Genomic DNA, 7,830 nt, shown 5'->3' on the forward strand with positions numbered 1-7,830 from the left:
ACATGTTAATGCTTTGAATATGCACATCTAACAATAATTTTGTGTATAACTCATTTGGTGATAATGTCGAAACCAAATTTGAGTCCTTTCTTAAATGTGAAGCTCAGATCTTCCTATCTTCATGTGTTGGTCCTGGTTAAAGTTAAATGCCCAAAATTTAAATAGTCTGTATGTTAATAGCCAAGTAGTTCCAGCCTTGGCTAGATGCCCTCCTTGGCCAAGATGAAAAACTTCATTGATATATACCTAATGAAAACAGCCCTGTTGCTGGCTTTATAAGCAATTGTGTAAAAATGTCACACCAGTTGTGGACTTGACTTTGAAGACCCCCTTTAAAGGAGGTAAACATCTATGAACAAATAATTTAAAGTTCCGAATTGCGCAGATCTTCCCTTGCCTTTCTTCCAGGCCATGATTAGCTAACAGAGTCACAGTCTGTCCTTGCCATGTCTAGCTCAAGAAAGTGAAATTACATCATCTGGGTACAAAGGAATACTTGTCCTTTGTTCATTCTTCTCTGGTGTTTTCTGATTCTGTTCCACTCCCACATTCAGAGCAGTAGGGCAAGGGGAAAACAGGCCCACAGGAGGATTGTTCCTCCTCGAAGTCTGGCACCCACCTCCCTCCAAAACACGTACCTGAACTTCTACCTCAGAGCAGGAAAACCTTAACCCTCTCGCTTCTGGTCAGTGGGTCTGCATTTGGATTCTTCCCTGACCATCTCAGAGAAAGAGATGATCCTCCTCTGAACTCACAAGGGGGCTTGCCTCTCTCGTGGCCCTCACCACACAACCTTGGAACAGGCTTACGAGAGAAACCAAAATTGTGATGTAATACCAAATACCCCTGAAGGAAGGTGGGGCAGGTTGGAGAGGCTTCAGGGTTTCTGAGTGGCCTATCAGAGCAGAGCACAGGGCTCTTTCTGACAGCCCAGAACATTGATTTGTTTGGAGATACAAAGGTCTGGAGGTGTGTGGTGGGGTAATGCCTCAGCCAACTGGTTGATTACAAACAATTCGGACTTCTAAGGACAAACTGAGAGGGAAGAAATGAACAGGGGACATGGCAGAGGAGAGAAGTAGAGCCTCTAACAGTGACTGGAACACCCCACCTGGGTGAGGGGTGCTATTTCGAAGGACTTTTAGGAACAGGGATGACTAACGTTCAGTTTTAAATTGTTCTATGGCCATCATGTAATTACCCTTCCTCTCCACAAACCATTAGCTATGTCTATGGTTAAATCAATTATACAAGGAGGCCTGTATACAGAGGTGTCGTGAATGCCATAGAGCCTACCTAAGCAAGCCAAAATCTAAGCTGGTAAATGCCTGAAGGTTACAAAATGGAAACCGAAGGACAGCCAATCCCTAAGAGCCAACTAGGTTTTAAGCCGTAGCTAATCAGTAATTTCTTTTCTCAGTTTCGGCCTTTTAACTAGAAGTCTTTCCTCAACTCTCCTCAAAGGAATGCTTCTAACCACTTGGTGTTATTCAAATAAGTTCTTAGGGTTTTAATATGACTCATTTAAACTTTTAACATTATGAAAAGGCTTTCCGCATTGTTCACTTGTTTGTTTTTGCTTTTTTATGGAAATCTAATGAAGGAGTCAAGTTACCCTCTGGGTCACCAAGGTAGGGACAGGACTCGTATCCTTGCTTGGGGCATGACCGGTGTGCTTGACTGATTCAGTGAAATGAGAAGCGCTGAGCCAGAGTGACCTTAACCCCCAGAATCTCCCTCAAAGCTGGGGGAAGGCTTGGGCTTTCTGGAGGTTGTCGAACAGAGGTTTGAGCCAATTCTATCTGGGTCTACAAGGGCAAAGAAAGCCAAGCAGAGGTGTGAGTTAACCATAGCTCTTTGCAATCTTGCCTTCTCGTCCTCCTAGACCCCAAAGGGACCTTCACTTTTGCAGAACCATTACTGGCAGCTAACCTCAAAAGTCCAGAATGCATGACAGAAAAGATCCCAGGGACAGTGTGTCTGGGGGTTGGAGGAGAGGAGGGAGCACTGAAAAAAAGATTGGCCGGTTTGACCACACACCTCGTGGACAAGAGCTCTAGCATGCTCCTTGACCATGACATTCCAGAATATAGTTACTTGTAATAGTAAGTGATTGCCTTTTGTCTCCCCACTTTCTAAAGTGGTGGTTTTTACACCCCCCACCCCTACCACTGCCCTACCAGGATCAAAGGTCTTTGTTTTCCCTGGACAAAGGGCCCAAAGGAGAGCCTCTGGCAGAAGAGGGCAGGTCCAGGGCAGGAAACAGGTTCAAAGAGGGTGAATTCTCCTCTCTCCTGCCTCAGGGGAACCAGCAGTTGCCTAACAGGGTCCGCCTGCCCACAGCCTCCTTCGTGGAGGTGCCAATAATTGGATGTGGACCTCCCTGGGCTCCCTGCCTCAGAGATGACTTGTTCCAGCCTCATAGTTACACCTCTGTCTGGCCCTGCAGTGGGGCCCAGCACAGCCAGGAGCCAGCTCTGCCACAGGGAACTGGCCTGCAGAGGTGCAGCTCAGCCATGTTTCCAGAATGGTGGGCACAGGCTGAGGAAATCGGCTCCTGCCTGCCTGGCGTGGTGGCCATTCCTGCCGCTCCACCTGCTTTTTTAACTCTGGAAGAGTGGCCGCATGGCCAGCTCGCTCTCTGTTTTTCCTTCCTCAGGTTTTTGTTTAAATTCAAGTTAGATAACGTACAGGGTAATATTGTTCTGGGTGTAGAATTCAGTGCTTCAACACTTTTGTACAACAGCTAGTGTCATCACCACAAGTGCCCTCCTTCGTCCCCGTCACCTATGTCGCCCATCCCTCTACCCGCCTCCCTCCCCGCTGGTGACCATCAGTGCATTCTCTGTAGTTGAGAGTCTGTTTCTTGGTTTTCCTCTCTTTTTTCTGTTTGTTTCTTAAATTCCAAATTCCCCATAAGAGTGAAGTCATATGGCATTTGTCTTTCTCTTTACAGGACACTCTCTAGCTCCATCCAGGTTGCTGCAAATGGCAAAATTTCATTCATTTTTATGGCCAAGTAATATTCCATTATATAGATATACCACACTTTCTTTATCTATTCATCAGTCAATGGACATTTGGACTCTCTCGATAATTTGGCTATTGCTGATAATGCTGCTATAAACATTGGGGTGCATGTATCCCTTTGAATCTGTATTTGTGTATTCTTTGGATAAATGTCTACTAGAGCAATTGCTGGGTCATAGGGTAGCTCTATTTTTAACTTTTTGAACCTCCCTATTGTTTTCCAGAGTGGCTGCACCACTTTGCATTCCCACCAACAGTGCAAGAGGGTTCCCCTTTCTCCACACCCACACCAACACCTATTGTTATTGTGTTGTTAATTTTCGCCATTTTGACAGATGTGGGGTGGTATCTGATTGTAGTTTTGATTTGTATTTCCCTGATGATGAGTGCTTTTGAACATCTTTTCATGTGTCTGTTGACCATCCGTATATCTTCTTGGAAAACATCTTCTGCCCGTTTTCTAACTGGGTCTTGGGGTTTTCTTGGGTGTTGAGTTTTATAAGTTCTTTATAGATTTTGGATATTAGTCCTTTATCACAAATGTCATTTGCAAATATCTTCTCCCAATCCACAGGCTGCCTTTGTATTTCATTGATTGTTTCCTTCATTGTGCAGAACCTTCTTATTTTGATGAAGTCCCAATAGTTATTTTTGCTTTTGTTCCCCTTGCCTCAGGAGAAGCATCTAGTAAGAAGTTGTTATGGCCAGTGTCAAAGAGGTTACTGCCCGTGTTCTCCTCTAGGATTTTAATGGTTTTCTGTCTCACTTTTAAGTCCCTAATACATGGACATCCCTTTATTCATCTCTCCTCCTTCATGCTTCTTCACACTTTCTACAAATCACATTGCCATTTTCTTCCATCTCCTCAGACCTGCTTCTACCTCTCTCTTCATCCTTTTCAAGGTATAAGTTACCCTTTCAAACTTTGGATACCCTAATGGGTGAAAAAAAATTTTTCCTCATCTAAAAATCCCCACTACCTTCTTGTGGGGGGAGTGTTCATTTTCTTGGGTGTGGGTATGCAACTTTTGAGATGAATTCAGGATCCAGCTTAGTTTTTCTGCTTATTAAATGAAGAAAGCTTCTGAGGGTGAAAGTGAGGTGTAAGGATTCAGGATGAAGGACACAGGACATGATGAGGTTGGGTGTTGTGGGAACAAAAGTTTTAGTGACTCTTCTTTGGTAATTGAGAGGCAAAAGGGAATTTGGAGAATGTAGGAGAAGGGGATGATAATGAAGAAGATGATAGCAACTGTTATTTATCTGGTAATTAATCTTTACCAGGCATTATGCAAAACCCTTTTTGTTCATCCTCATTCAAGCCAATCCTCCAACAATGTTGTAGGTTACATTTAACTATTATCCTTTTGCTGCTGAAGCAACTGAGGCTCAAAGAGCTTAGAGGACTTACCCAAAATAACACAGCAAGGAAGCTCTGAGTCAGAATTTAAGTTCTATGTGACTTCCAAGTCCAGATTCTTAATGATGAAAAGATATTGACATGCCACAAAATAATTTATGTCTGGATATTCAGAAAGGCACAAGGTTGAGTTTGAAATTTAATTACCTGGGAGGCTGAATGATCCTGTTCTTCACTTTGTGGGAGAGTAGATGGCACTGAGGTGGTCACTAAGCAATGGACTGGCCCACTATTTGCAGATGCTGGCTGACTGGCTGCCTCTCAGAGTCTGGGCTCCTCATCCAGCTTTCCAGGATCTGGTCAGCTTGGCACTCTTCATTCCTGTGGGACGGAGCAACCCAAAGGGAAGGGGAATATGAGACAGGGAGTTAGAACTACCCACGTTCTTTCATACATACCACTATTTTGAAGATTTCTTTCCTCCTCCCCCCAAGCTTTATTTCTTTATTTTAGAGAAAGAGATTAAGAGCAGGAGCGCAAGCTGGGGGAAGGACAGAGGGAGAGAGACTCCTTCAAGCAGACTCCCTGCTGAGCACAGAGCCTGATGCCTAATGCCAGCTCAATCCCAGGACCCTGAGATCACGACTTGAGCTGAAATCAAGAGTCAGACGCCCAACCAACTGGGTCACCCAGGTGCCCCAGTATTTTGAAAATTTCTAGTTAATAAATAATCTATTTTAACAATACTTCCCAAAAGAAAACATTTCACAGTCTAATCTAAGTTTCTTTTACTGTTGTTTAAAATCATTTACTTTTTTAAGGACAACCATGTGTGTTTAAAACATGCAATTTCAGTGGAGAAGACCACAGAATATTGCTGCTGGAAGCGATCCCTCCTTCACTGCAAAGATGATGAGTCCAAGGCCCTAAGATGGCTTTAAAATCACAGATCGATATTTAAGTCCTTTCCCCAATACTTACTAATGATGTGATCTTGAGCCAGAGATAGGATCAATTCCTTCCTCCCCAAAACAACACCTACCCAGCTAAATGATGTATTCTATGTGAAGTGCCCAGAAAAAGTCCTGGGAGGAGTAAGTGGTCAACAAATGGTACTGCCTTCCCTTGGGCAATACGTTCCATTGTTCAGCATAGAACTAGGGCCAGAACCTTGTTTTCTGATTCTTGTGTGTGTGTGTGTGTGTGTGTGTACACATGTACACGCATATCACAGGAGCACTGGTAGGGTTTGCTTCCCTGGAGTAGCTCAGTCTAGACATCCTGTAATTAGGTGGGGCTTTATTGTTTTCAAAGCACTCACTTAGATGCTATCGCTCACTCGGGGACCACATGGAAACGTTATACAGGGGTGGTATTCCTAAGCCCACTTTGCACGTCAGGAATGAGAGGCCAAGAGAACATGGTTTCCTTCAGTCCCCTGGCTAGCCTGGGGCAGAACTAGACCACCACCCACATCTTTTGCCTCCCTATCTCTACCTCTTTCTACTGGTGTGCAATGCCTTCCCATCCTAAAGGCCAGACAGTTCCACCAAAGAGATAAGGAATAGTGAAAAAAATACATGTGGGGGGTCATAAATGACATAAGTAATGGAGAGTCCTGATTAGATAGGGAAGAATTGAACTTTGATATGATTGAGCAAAAGGCAAAGAGAGAACATTGACAAGGCAGTAAACAACTCATTAGGAGGGAATCTGGGACAATGGGGGCTGGTGGTCACAGCTGACCCCAGTGTAACTCTTTCCTGTCAGATAACTACTGGTCACCCTAATCCTGAAATTCTGCAGCCCCGTCCTTTCTGACTCCATCTCTCCGGCGTCCTAACTGCCCGTATGTTTCCTCAGACATAACAAACCTTGTTCTTTATCACGTTCAAGCTTTAGCTGTTTCTAGTCTCAAGGGGATGGTATTTCTAAGCCCTAGAATTTAGGTCATTTTACATTCTCACTGTCCTTCTGCACGTAGGTCTTCTAGTCTGACGCACTGGATCAGATGGTATGGAGTGCGGCTTAGCCATGTGGCAGTCTGGAATACCTAGACTTTTCTTTCATCTTACTTCATGGAGCCTTCATTGAACCCGCAGTAACAAATCACCACCACCACAACTTGGTACTTTTTAAAATATGCATTCTCTTATTTGGTTTGATTTTATTTGATTCTCACCTCAACTTTCTCTTCCCACTCCTTAGATTAGAAGTGTCTTGACAACAGGCCTGCCTTCCTCGTCGGGTATTCTCTACAAAAGTATCCTCTCTGCGAAATGCCTCTGGAGCTAACCAAATGCCTTATACAGAGAACCTCAATACACACTTTGGGAACCATGCTGAAATAACACTAGCTCCATCCCTGGGACCAAAACAATGACTTTTCAGGTTGCTGACACCACCCCGACTCCCACAGCAGATAGCAAGACAGTAAGGAAACATCTGCACCACAGGTTGGAAAAGAGATCGTAAGACGCCTTATTGACCCCATCATGGGTCTTCCTTGCAACATGTAGATGTGGCCCCTTTTTATGAAAGTTCTTCTCCTATAATATTACTAACATTCTACTGAGTGTTGAATACGTTGGATTCATAGCCCATCATACTCAAATCAGAACTATCTGGGGTGGGGTGGGGACTGGAGAATAAACAAGGCAGTTATTGGAGGTAGTGACAGAAATGTTCATGGATGACATCTGATTTTTGCCTGTAGGAGAGTCTGCACTTGGAAACCTTTAAGCCAGAAGTACGCATTCAGATCAGGCCATTTAATAAAAATGTCCTCTGTGCTACACCCCCCACCAGATGTCATTTCATTCCTGCCTCCGAAGCAGTTTTGGGTGGAGGCGTCACCAGCCCATTTTACCAATGGCAACAATGAGGATCGGAGAGGTTGGAGGCTTCGCCAGGGTTTCACAGCCCCCGAGTCCCACGCTCTTTCCACATATCATGTCCTATCTCAGTTTTGAGCAATTGACTAGGTTAAGAGACTTAAAAAACAAAACAAAACAACCTTGCCGGCAGTCTGTGTTGCTCAGGCCCTGCTGTCCCTCTAAGCTCCAGGAAGCCTTGCCCTTGCTTTCCTGAACTTTGAGTTTCAGCTGGGCATCCAAGCCTGGAGGCGGCCAAATGCTGATGCCACGGAAGCAGCAGCAGGTGGCACCCATCAGGGGTGAATGTGTCCACACTCCTCTGCCACGCCTGGCCAGGCTGCTGTCCACGTGAAATGATGCCCAGCCAGAGCAGGGCCACCTGGGTCTGCCGACGCAAGGCATTCTTCTCTGATGAATGCAGGTTTAATGTCCAAGGTTAAAAACCGCTGGGAGGGGGAGAGAGCAAGGGCTCATCTATGCTGTCTGCGGTTGCCAAAAGGTAAGGAGCTTTGCTTTAGATGGCTGGCTTGGAGGAAACAGGAGTGCCCATGTAGCTGTCCTGTG

Source organism: Neovison vison, chromosome 9 (genome assembly GCF_020171115.1).
Source record: "Neovison vison isolate M4711 chromosome 9, ASM_NN_V1, whole genome shotgun sequence".
In the NCBI taxonomy this organism is placed as follows: Eukaryota; Metazoa; Chordata; class Mammalia; order Carnivora; family Mustelidae; genus Neogale; species Neogale vison.